This window comes from Thalassophryne amazonica, chromosome 9 (assembly GCF_902500255.1).
Source record: "Thalassophryne amazonica chromosome 9, fThaAma1.1, whole genome shotgun sequence".
NCBI classification, from domain to species: domain Eukaryota; kingdom Metazoa; phylum Chordata; class Actinopteri; order Batrachoidiformes; family Batrachoididae; genus Thalassophryne; species Thalassophryne amazonica.
Window position 1 is genome coordinate 110301453 of NC_047111.1, and position 13368 is coordinate 110314820.

The 13368-nt window shown below is 41.7% G+C and overlaps 1 long non-coding RNA gene across 1 annotated transcript; it reads right to left on the bottom strand.

The window, feature by feature from the left end:
* Positions 1 to 52: 52 nt before the first annotated feature.
* Positions 53 to 10677, bottom strand: LOC117517826. Its single transcript, XR_004562861.1, has 3 exons — positions 10666 to 10677; positions 3747 to 3751; positions 53 to 289 (listed from the first exon to the last, which is right to left on the bottom strand). It is a non-coding gene; the product is annotated as an uncharacterized LOC117517826 (long non-coding RNA).
* Positions 10678 to 13368: the final 2691 nt, after the last annotated feature.

Consider the following 13368-nt stretch of genomic DNA (forward strand, 5'->3'; position numbering starts at 1 on the left):
TGTTCTGTGTCCAGATGAGCTGCTGGCTACAGGCTCAGCCTCTGTGCTCTCATCACTTCGCCTTTGATGAAGCTGTGATTACTCTGGTTTTTCATCATCATTTTCACTCTTCACAGGGACGGCAGTGAAACCAAACTTGGTGAGATCTGCCTCCTCCAGCTGCTGAAGCTGCTGTCCCTGCTGACGTATCCACAACTTCTCTTCTTTCATTTCCTCCTGTCAACTCTCAGATTCCATTCCTGGTGTTCAGGGAGAGTTTCTTCTTTCATCACCAACAATGGCTGAATGTCTGAAAAGAAACAAATTAACAATAAATTTTAAAACGGCACTCAATGAAATAAAGTATCAGTGTGGTGAGTTTGACCTGATGACAGTAAATTTTTGCACTAATGGAACTGATAGAGTGGAAATGTACATCGGCAGGATTTGTTTTACATTTTCCATATGTTGATTCAGCTTTTGTCTTCCACAATTGACTATTGTAATGTATTTTCTAGATTGGCACATACGAGGGCTGTCAATAAAGTAAGGGTCCTTTTTATTTTTTCAAAAACTATATGGATTTCATTCATATGTTTTTACGTCAGACATGCTTGAACCCTCGTGCGCATGCGTGAGTTTTTCCACGCCTGTCGGTGACGTCATTCGCCTGTGAACACTCCTTGTGGGAGGAGTCGTCCAGCCCCTTGTCGGAATTCCTTTGTCTGAGAAGTTGCTGAGAGACTGGCGCGTTGTTTGATCAAAATTTTTTCTAAACCTGTGAGACACATCTAAGTGGACACGATTCGAAAAATTAAGCTGGTTTTCAGTGAAAATTGTAACGGCTGATGAGAGATTTTGAGGTGATACTGTCGCTTTATGGACTTCCCACAGTGCGAGACGTCGCTCAGCGCTCTCAGCCGCCGTCGTCAGCCTGTTCAAGCTGAAAACCTCCACATTTCAGGCTCTATTGATCCAGGACGTCGTGAGAGAACAGAGAAGTTTCAGAAGAAGTCGGTTTCAGCATTTTATCCGGATATTCCACTGTTAAAGGAGATTTTTTTAATGAAAGACGTGCGGATGGGTCCGCGCGTCGGGACGCAGCCGCCGCGACGCTCCGCCACAGGAAAAACACCTCTGTTGAAAGCCTTAAGGACAAGTTGGAACATGTCCTGCCTGTTAAACAATTTCTCATATACTCACTCCACTGAAAGCCATCAAAAGCCGCCTGGATTTTACAAATGGTTATTAACACGGAGGTGTTTTTCCTGTCCCGACGCGCGGATCTGTCCGCACGTCTTTCTCTCACGACGTCCTGGATCAATAGAGCCTGAAATGTGGAGGTTTTCAGCTTGAACAGGCTGACGACGGCGGCTGAGAGCGCTGAGCGACGTCTCGCACCGTGGGAAGTCCTTAAAGCGACAGAATCACCTCAAAATCTCTCATCAGCCGTTAAAATTTTCACTGAAAACCAGCTTAATTTTTCGAACCGTGTCCACTTCGATGTGTCTCACAGGTTTAGAAAAAATTTTTGATCAAACAACGCGCCAGTCTCTCAGCAACTTCTCAGACAAAGGAATTCCGACGAGGGGCTGGACGACTCCTCCCACAAGGAGTGCTCACAGGCGAATGACGTCACTGACAGGCGTGGAAAAACTCACGCATGCGCACGAGGGTTCAAGCATGTCTGACGTAAAAACATATGAATGAAATCCATATAGTTTTTGAAAAAAATAAAAAGGACCCTTACTTTATTGACAGCCCTCGTAAGAGTTTGACATGCCTACTGATGGTACTGAATACTGCTGCTCGAGTTTTGAAAAAAAAACCAACAAAAAAAACAGGAGGTTTGAACTTTGATCACAGACATTCTGGCTTCCCTTCACTGGCTCCATGTGACTCGAAGAGCAGATCTGACAGGGAAACATCAGTAACCAAATCAAACCAAGTCTAACCAAATACCTGTCAGTTTGAAATCTTCTACAGTGATCCCAGTCCCAAAGATGACTAAACCAAAGCAATTTAGCAATTTTAGACCCGTCACTTTAACATCATTATTATGAAAAGCTTTGAGAGGATTGTGAAGAATCTTATTTTGGAAACGGTAGACGGAGCCCTTGACACACTTCAGTTTGCTTACCAGGCAGGGAGAGGGGTGGAAATGCAAAGCTTTTTATTCTTGTCTCTTTGTATAAACATCTGGAGAAGCCACATGCACATGCCAGACTCTTGTTTGTGGACTTTGTTAGTATTTAATACAATGCAGCCGTATCTTTTAGTACAAAGGTTGCAAGATAAATTCCACCTGCCTCACCACCTTATTTTATGGATTTAGAATTTTTTTTATCTGACCAAGAGCAGAGGGTCTCTGTAAATGGCTGCCTCTCAGACTCTGTTGTGTTGTCCACGGGCTCACCACAACGGTGCATTCTTTTGCCCCTCCTTTTTATCAAGTATACAGACAGCTGCAGGAGTTCTCAAGACGACAGCTATCTGGTCAAATATTCTGATGACACTGTATTGCTGTATGGTACAGAATTAGACTGTGGAGTTCGTTATTAGATTCTGGCTCATGATTCTGTCACTGATGGCAAGTGGTAACTTTCCAAGCTTGCAGGCAAGGGATGTGCGTATTGCAAACCCTAGAGTGCCTTTATTAGAGAGAGTGGCAACATGACGAGTCAAAACAAAGAACAAAACAAAACACACACAAAAAAAAACCTGTCATGTGACCCATGGTGCCATCTTGGGGCAAAAATAACATTTGCTGTTAATGTGTCTGTATGGAAGTCCAGCTATTTTATTTATTAAAATGCCGGGTTGCTGTGGCTTTGGATGCACAAATAGTCACAGCAAGGGCTTCAAGATGTACAGATTCCTTTCAGAGCCGAACAGAAGAAAAATTTGGGAAAATAAAGTCAGCTGTGGGATGGAAGTCAACATCATCATCAAAGCTTTGAGAGGTAAATTTATTGTTCAGTCCCATGTGCAGTAAAACTCAACTAAACCATAGTCGTATATCAGAATCAGAATTAAAAGAATATAAACCAGATATTCGCAGTCAGACAAAAAAAGTCCCAAAGTTTTTGTATTGTTTTCCATGTAATAAACACCGTATATAACGGATTTTGTACACCGGATTTTCCGCTCACATCGGATAAAATGTCCAGTCTGATCACAATGTATTTCCATTAAAAACTCAGAGCAGTCTGGATGTGAAGAGGTACAAATTAAAGTTCAGCTCTGACACTCGATTTGTGGAAAGTGGGAAAGGAATCATTTCTGTGATTAAAAGTCCGACCGTTTAGTTTTATCAAACGGTGTTCAGGCTCATACCCGCAGCATGACGTGCACCTGTCAAATCAAACAAAAAGGCTGTGATTTGACACTTTTTTGGTTTTAGTCCTTCATCTGCCATCATATTATAATAGGTTTTATTGCACATGGACACGCTCATAAATGGATCAGAAAAATCCGCATCACATTTACAGCACAAAGTCGGTAAAAGAGGAAAATGTACAACTTACCTTTGATTTGGAGGTGATGACTGTAGAAAGAAAAGCTTGTTGAGGGTCAAATTAGTCCAGAATAAAGCATAATCAAGAGATGGAGTACTTTAACACTGTCATGCACGCCATTGCATGGCACAGAGTTAAAGAGTAGCAACTGCATAAATCAGGCTTTAAATTAATTAAATAAATCATCATAAATTGTAAATTTATGTAAATTTGATAGCTTAACTATTTTTATATTTATTTTGATAGCACCTGCACTTGGATGTGTTGCTGTAAATAATTTTAAAAAATGTTGAAAACATAAAAGGTCCATTCAGGAGTTCAGCACAGTTAGACCCAAAATGGCACCATGTTCTGAGTTGATGCCACTCTCCACACACACACACACACACACACACACACACACACACACACACACACACACACACACACACACACACACACAAAAAATATAAACGCAACACTTTTGGTTTTGCTCCCATTTTGTATGAGATGAACTCAAACATCTAAAACTTTTTCCACATACACAATATCACCATTTCTCTCAAATATTGTTCACAAACCAGTCTAAATCTGTGATAGTGAGCACTTCTTTGCTGAGATAATCCATCCCACCTCACAGGTGTGCCATACCAAGATGCTGGTTAGACACCATGATTAGTGCACAGGTGTGCCTTAGACTGTCCACAATAAAAGGCCACTCTGAAAGGTGCAGTTTTATCACACAGCACAATGCCACAGATGTCGCAAGATTTGAGGGAGCATGCAATTGGCATGCTGACAGCAGGAATGTCAACCAGAGCTGTTGCTCGTGCATTGAATGTTCATGTCTCTATAAGCCGTCTCCAAAGTCGTTTCAGAGAATTTGGCGGTACATCCAACCAGCCTCACAACCGCAGACCACGTGTAACTACACCAGCCCAGGACCTTCACATCCAGCATGTTCACCTCCAAGATCATCTGAGACCAGCCACTCGGACAGTTGCTGAAACAATCGGTTTGCATAACCAAAGAATTTCTGCATAAACTGTCAGAAACCGTCTCAGGGAAGCTCATCTGCATGCTCGTCATCTCGACCTGACTCCAGTTCGTTGTCGTAACCGACTTGAGTGGGCAAATGCTCACATTCGCTGGCATTTGGCACACTGGAGAGGTGTTCTCTTCATGGATGATGCGAAGGAGATATGTTGCACTGCATGAGGCAAATGGTGGTCACACCAGATACTGACTGGTATCCCCCCCAATAAAACAAAACTGCACCTTTCAGAGTGGCCTTTTATTGTGGGCAGTCTAAGGCACACCTGTGCACTAATCATGGTGTCTAATCTAAAGAAATTAAAGAATTAAGGTCGCTTAAATTATTTAAAAAACGTATTAAACTAGATGTATTAAGTAAGTATGAAACTATAAAATAAGTTAGTGGGCTGTAAGGAAGTAAAAAAATAAATAAAAAATGTAACCTGTCAGAGATGTAATCTATTTAATAAAGGTCATAATTATGAAATAAGTCAGTGGTATGTGACAAGTTAAAGAAATACAATCTGTTAAATAATGTTGAAAAATGACACTGGATATTGAAAGATTGTATTGTAAAAAGGGGCAGAAAATAAGACTTGTTCTTCTCTCTGCTCCTTTTCATTCTGGTAATGGAGATGCTTTATTTCTGCTTTTCTGTTTTTTTTTGTTTTTTTTTTCTTTTAAATGAATGAAATAAATAAATAAAATAAAAAATAAAAATCAGCATCTTTGTATGGCACACCTGAGAGGTGGGATGGATTATCTCAGCAAAGGAGAAGTGCACACTATCACAGATTTCGACTGGTTTGTGAACAATATTTGATGATATTGTGTATGTGGAAAAAGTTTTAGATCTTTGAGTTCATCTCATACAAAATGGGAGCAAAACCAAAAGTGTTGCGTTTATATTTTTGTTGAGTACACACATACACACACACACACACACACACACACACACACACACACACACACACACACACACACACACACACACACGTATCAATCAATCAATCCAATTTTTTTATATAGCGCCAAATCACAACAAACAGTTGCCCCAAGGCGCTTTATATTGTAAGGCAAGGCCATACAATAATAATGTAAAACCCCAACGATCAAAACGACCCCCTGTGAGCAAACACTTGGCTACAGTGGGAAGGAAAAACTCCCTTTTAACAGGAAGAAACCTCCAGCAGAACCAGGCTCAGGGAGGGGCAGTCTTCTGCTGGGACTGGTTGGGGCTGAGGGAGAGAACCAGGAAAAAGACATGCTGTGGAGGGGAGCAGAGATCCATCACTAATGATTAAATGCAGAGTGGTGCATACAGAGCAAAAAGAGAAAGAAACAGTGCATCATGGGAACCCCCCAGCAGTCTATGTCTATAGCAGCATAACTAAGGGATGGTTCAGGGTCACCTGATCCAGCCCTAACTATAAGCTTTAGCAAAAAGGAAAGTTTTAAGCCTATTCTTAAAAGTAGAGAGGGCGTCTGTCTCCCTGATCTGAATTGGGAGCTGGTTCCACAGGAGAGGAGCCTGAAAGCTGAAGGCTCTGCCTCCCATTCTACTCTTACAAACCCTAGGAACTACAAGTAAGCCTGCAGTCTGAGAGCGAAGCGCTCTATTGGGGTGATATGGTACTACGAGGTCCCTAAGATAAGATGGGACCTGATTATTCAAAACCTTATAAGTAAGAAGAAGAATTTTAAATTCTATTCTAGAATTAACAGGAAGCCAATGAAGAGAGGCCAATATGGGTGAGATATGCTCTCTCCTTCTAGTCCCCGTCAGTACTCTAGCTGCAGCATTTTGAATTAACTGAAGGCTTTTTAGGGAACTTTTAGGACAACCTGATAATAATGAATTACAATAGTCCAGCCTAGAGGAAATAAATGCATGAATTAGTTTTTCAGCATCACTCTGAGACAAGACCTTTCTGATTTTAGAGATATTGCGTAAATGCAAAAAAGCAGTCCTACATATTTGTTTAATATGCACTTTGAATGACATATCCTGATATACACACACATATATATATATATACACATATACACACACATATATATACACATATACACACACACGAGGTCTATTAGAAAAGTATCCGACCTTATTTTTTCAAAAAACATATGGATTTGAATCACGTGTGATTACATCAGACATACTTGAACCCTCGTGGGCATGCAAGAGTTTTTTTTCACGCCTGTCGGTTACGTCATTCGCCTGTGGGCAGTCTCTGAGTGAGGAGTCGCCCACCCTCTCGTCGATTTTTTCATTGTTTAGGAATGGCTCAGACTGCTGCTTTGTTTGATCAAAATTTAAAAAAAAAACTGTAAGGCACAACTGAGTGGACACCATTAGATAAATTCAGCTGGTTTTCGGTAAACGTTTTAACGGCTGATGAGAGATTTTGGTCTGGTAGTGTCGCTTTAAGGACGGTCCACGGCGCCTGACGGTGATCTGCGCTTTGAGGCGGCAGCGTCTCGCCGTTTCAAGTTGAAAACTTCGACATTTCAGGCTCTGTTGACCCAGGAAGTCGTCAGAGAACAGAGAAATTTCAGAAGAAGTCATGAGGAGTTTATTCGGACATTCCATTGTTAACGGACATTTTGTAATGAAAGAACGTGCGGGCAGAGTCGCATGTCGGGCCGGACCCGACCGCGGGGGGTCGCGACAGGAAAAACACCTCCGTTGGAAACCTTAACGGGCAAGTTGGAACATGCCAAAGCTGTTAAACAATTTCTCAGTTACTCACTTGTTGAAAGCCATCAAAAGCCGCCTGAATTTTACAAATGGTTTTCAACACGGAGGTGTTTTTCCTGTCGCGGCGCACACAGATTCGCCGAGTCATCACGGAAACGACTCGGCGAATTTGCGCGCACGTCTTTCATTACAAAATGTCCTTAAACAGTGGAATGTCCGCATAAAGTCCTCATGCTGGCCTCTTCTGAATCTTCTCTGTTCTCTCACGTCCTGGGTCAACAGAGCCTTAAATTAGGATGATTTCAGCTCGAAACAGGCCGACGACGGCGCCTGGAAGCGCTGCGCGACGTCCCGCTCCGTGGGAAGTCCTTACACCGACAGAAACACCCCATAATCTCTCATCAGCTGTTAAACTTTTCACCGAAAACCAGCTTAATTTCTCGAATAGTGTCCACTCGGATATCCCTCACAGGTCCAGAAAAAATTTTGATAAAGCAACGCGCGCCGTCTCGAGCAGCGTGTGAAACAAAGGAATTCAGCCGAGAGGGCGGGACCATATCTCACTCAAGGCCTGCCCACAGGGAAATGACGTCACCGACACGCGTGAAAAAAACTCACGCATGCGCACGAGGGTTCTGAGCTTGAGTGTGTGTCTCTCACTGTTCATGAAGATGAATCACACAGAGAGGAGGCTGTGCTGGTAACAGAATCCCACCATCGGAATGTCCCAACCTTCACATAGAGTAAGATGGATGAAGGACTGTGAACCATGACTGTGTAACTATGTCAGATTACCTCAGGCTATTGGTTATGTTTTATGTCAAGCATTATCTTATATTTTGTATATTTTGTTGCTGTTAACAAAAAGATTGATATGTGTGACCTCATAATATTGTAACAAATTAACTATATATTGCCTACCTTAGGGCCCTGTCCCACTGGGAAGAGGATCAATTGCACATGAATTGAGTACACAAATTACGGGCGTTCGTTGTCGTCCGCAACAAAAATGGCCAAAAGTGACAAATGTCCCAGTATGAATTATGGATATATTAATAATATATAGCGAATATATGATGAACAATCACGGTTATATAACGCATGTAGTGACAAAACTGATCCGACACATTGAGATTATCACAGCAGTATAACGGGTGTATTATGAATGCATCGCGCACGGCATCTGCATTACGGTCATAAAATAAGCGCACTCTCTCCTTTCGGCATCACTATTCACACCAACAATACAGGCGAGTGCCTGGACTTGGACAAGTTGATCACAGAGTTATTGTTCATTTTGTCATGCGAGAGTTAACTGTTCATGAGTTTGGGGAGCGGGAGAGGGGAAGCCGCTCGGGGTGTGAGACGGTGGGTTTTTTTGGGGAGTGTCACAGAAAACAGACTTCAGCGTGAGTTGTGGCAGCAACTCTTCCTGTCGTGTGAATATCCGAATGTGATTGTGTATGAGCTGAACATGCCAGAACATGTCCTGTGAGGCTTCATCACAGCGTTTTTCACCATGCAGCTCCAATGCGACGCGCAAAATTCCTCCGCCTTTGTTCCTCTTTCCAAGACAAAAACTCCTGTAACAGTGAAATGTGCCGTTCATTTCTAAACTGGACGCTGTCTTGATCCGGTATGTCCTCTGACTAGCACAGGAATTGTGAAAAGACATGGACATCAGCACTTTTTTTTTTTTTTCATGGAAAAAGAAGCCAAGGGACGCGCCACCGTGCCACTCTTGACGTGGCACAAAACCACCTCAGTGTTGGTCTCTCAGGACGGCTTTCAGACGGATTCCGGTTGCTTATCTGTCATGTAAATATCCGAGAAATTGAGCTTGAGCTGGACAAGCCCCAACATGTCCTGTGAGGCTTCATCACGGCGTTTCTTTGCGCAGAGCGGCTGCACCACGACGCGCCGAACTCCTCCGCACGGCTGTCTTAATGTGCAGATTTTGCTGAAAATTTTACTGTTTCATCAGTTCACATGGGAGACAAATTGGTTTAAAGAGCAGTGAGATCTGAGAACTTTTACAAAAACTGAGACACCCTAGACCGCAAACCGGAAGTACGCTTTCGTCACCGCAAACAGGAAGTTCAAATAGGAACTACACAAGAAGCATGATGGGAAAGACAGAGGTGCATGATGGGAGAACTTTTTCCTGCAAACATGTAGAAACAGCGTTACACCATCACGCCGGCACCAGCAAAAGGTTGGCATAGGAATACAGTGAGCAAGCCGCATTACCGCCGTAATTACTTCCTCTGTAACAGCACTGATCAACAAAGTAGTTCAGAAAAGAATCCACCTGAAAGCTGACTTTCTTCTTCTTCTTTACGTTTAAGAGCCATAGTCTGTAACTGTGGAATGGTTCATAGAAGGGGGTGATATATCATGTTTCAGTAGGCCACTGAAGTTTTTTTTTTTTTTTTTTTTTTTTTTTTTTTTAAAGAGGAAGATATATTGTCCAAACGGACAAAAATTACGTTTTTTATCCAAAGATCCCTTTGAGTGGAAAATTACGGCCCTTTTTAGGGTAGGGTTAAAGGGGCCAAAAACACTGACAGTCAAAATGTGGATTTTGACATTTGAATATCTTTGTGCACCCTCAGTAAGCCTCATTGATTTTATGGTATATGAATGTATGGATGGAGTTCTTCCATTTAGTCTAAATCTGTGATAGTGAGCACTTCTCCTTTGCTGAGATAATCCATCCCACCTCACAGGTGGGCCATATCATGATGCTGATTAGACACCATGATTAGTGCACAGGTGTGCCTTAGACTGTCCACAATAATGCTGCTAATGCAGCTAACGAAAACAAGCGGCTAACACAGCGAGTAGAGCAACTTTGGAACCGGGTAGAGGAGCAGGAAAATCGAAGCATCAGGAAAAACATCAGGTTAATTGGACTGAAGGAAGGTAAAGAAGCAGGAACCACTCTGACTGACTATGTCAGGAAGATATTGTGAGATGGCTTCAACTTGGATGGAGATGAGTATGAGATTGAGAGGAGCTACAGAAGCGGAGGGCCAAGACCGGGCTACAATCAACCACCACGTATGATACTGGTGAAATTTCCACGTTACTCAGCTCGACAAAGTTCGTGCAGTGGCAAAGAAAGAAAGGGGTCTGAAATGGGAGGACTGCACTCTCTCCATCTACGAAGATATGACCAAGGAGCGTTCTGACAGACGGAGGCAGTTCTCCCCGATTCTGAAAACATTGTGGCAGCACCAGGTGAAACACACATTGGCATATTCACTGATCCAAAGAAAGCAGAACGCTTCAGCCGGGAAAATATTACAACCACGGAGAGAGATGACTGACTGATGCACACATTATGGAGAGCAGAATTTTGTTTTGAAGAATACGATGGGGACGTATGGGGGAGTCACAACCAGGTGGTGAGTGAAGTGAATGAAAGTAACTGTCCATAGGACCCACATGGACCAGAATCAGCAAGGGAAGACTGATTATGCTGTCATGTTCTTTTTAAGGACAGTGGTATTTGAGTTAGGGTTATTTTATGTTCGTTTGTTGGTCCTGTTACAGGATGCGAGTGGAAGCTCTGATTAATGGAACCAAAGTTGTATTATGCAATATGTATGCCCCAAACAATGAAAACCCAGCTTTCTTCCATGAACTCAATAAAATGCTGGGTGGCACGGATGGACAAATCATTTTAGGAGGAGACTTTAACCAAGTATTAGATAAACGCCTAGATCGTAGCAAAGATAGACCCAACCTGACTTTTAGAGAGAGAAATGCTTTACATAGTCTTCAGAAGGACCTGGGTCTTACTGATATTTGGAGACTTACTAACTCACAAGAAAGGGGATACACATTCTACTCCCATTCCCATAGAACATACTCACGAATAGATTTCTTTCTTATTTACTTGTTGACAGGGTTACAGACTGTAATATAGGGGTCATAGCAATAACAGACCATGCACCGGTGGAACTACATCTAGACTTAAATGTTCATAAGAATATGGCTGGACGATGGAGAATGAATACAAGTTTGCTACAGGATGATCAATTTGCCACAAAACTTGGGGAAGACATAGGAATATTTTTGGACTTAAATAAAGGAACAACAGAGAGATTATCCACAGTGTGGGATGCTCTTAAAGCATTTATGAGAGGAAAATTTATACCCTACAGCTCATGTAAAAAAAAGGAGAGCAAAAGAAAGAACACAATCATTAGAAAAGGAAATAACTGACTTAGAAAAATTTTTGGCAGAACAATATGATGAACATTTTCAGAAAATTTGTTGGCTAAAATCTGAATTGCATGAAATATATAATAGAAAGACAGAATATTCATTATTTAGGCTTTGTATAATAAAAATGTTATTGTGCTGTTTTGCACCTGTCTTAAAGTAACCCTGAGAATGTATTTGTTATTTAATTTTGTTTTAGCACTCTGGGGTCAGTCTGAACTGGGAGCGAAGAGCTGGATGTACTTGTTATTATTACACTGATAGCACGACTTTGTTTTTTGTAGCCACTAACGACTGGGAGTGAAGCATGCTGGGATCATTCGGAACTGGGAGCGAAGAGCTGCTTTTATTATGTCTTTGTAAGAGAGAGAAAATAACTTTCAGATGCCTGTTGATTAAAGAAATTATGTGCGCCAGGGAGGTTGAGTTGGCCACTCACCCTCCCTTCGCGGACACACTAGAAAAAAGGGAGTAGAACCATGCTTCAACAGAGTCTGCTGCGGGTTAACGTACGAACGCCCAGCCGGTTGACAGGCGCACTCTGCTGAAGGTGTTGGCTCTCCACCTTAAAGGCGTCACGGTAAGAGAAAAATGCGCTGCAACCACTTGTGTTTGATGTAACTGCTTTTGTGGGGAATAAATATACGCCTTTTTATTCTAGCAAAATGCAGTCTGTGTGATCATTTCTGTGTGCCGATCTGACCGAACCTTGTGTTTCAAAACAGGCTTAAAACAAATTTTTATGAAACTGGAGAGAAGACAGAGCGGATATTAGCAAGACAGTTAAAACCCCAGGATGTAAATAATACTATTCCATTAGTGAGAGAAAATGATGAGCTAATCACATCATCTACAGGCATCAACTTAGTTTTCAAAAAGTTCTACGAGAAGCTATACACATCTACAAATACAACAAATTGTGAAAACATATCCTCTTTTTTCCAAAAGATAAAGCTGCCACAGGTTTCTCAAATGGATAAAAATAGTTTGGATATTCCCATAGTGGATGCTGAAGTAAGAACTGCTATTATGTCTATTAAAAATGGGAAATCATCAGGTGTGGATGGCTTCCCAGCAGAATTTTATAAGAAATATATAGATTTCCTTTGCCCTATGCTTACAGAGGTTTTTCATGAAGCATTTCAATATGGTTCACTTCCGGATAGTTTTAACGAGGCTATTAGATCCCTAATACCAAAAAAAGATAACGATTTAGCAGACCCAGCCAATTATAGACTCATAAGCTTAATTAATGTTGATTGTAAACTACTATCAAAGATATTGGCTCTGAGGTTGGACAATGTTTTGCCAACAATTATACATAGAGATCAAGCGGGATTTATAAAAAAAATAGATTGTCGACTGATAACATGAGGAGACTATTACATCTGCTATGGATGAATAGGACTAACTCACAACCTGTGGTAGCCATATCTTTAGATGCCCCAAAAGCCTTTGATAGGGTGGAGTGGGCTTTCCTATCTGAAACTCTGTCAAGATTTGGATTTGGTCCTAATTTCTGTAGATGGATAAGGATTCTGTATTCGAATCCAAGGGCCGCAGTTTTTACTAATGGGATAGTGTCTCAGTTTTTAAACATATCTAGAACACCACATCAAGGATGCAGTCTTAGCCCACGCTTGTTCACAATATTTCTTGAACCTTTAGCTGTAATGATGAGAGGAATCAAAAGTCAGAGGAGTTACTGGAGGAGGTAGGGAGCATAAACTGTTTCTTTACACTGATGACAGTTTGGTACTGTGTCAAGACCCATCCAGCTCTATAGAAATGCTGTTGTAAATTATCAAAATATATTCTAAAATCTCAGGGTATTGTATTAACTGGCATAAATCAGAAGCTATGCCAGTATGTCAGACCTGCTCCCATAATCTATTAAACACCTTTAACTTCAAATGGGTCCCGAAG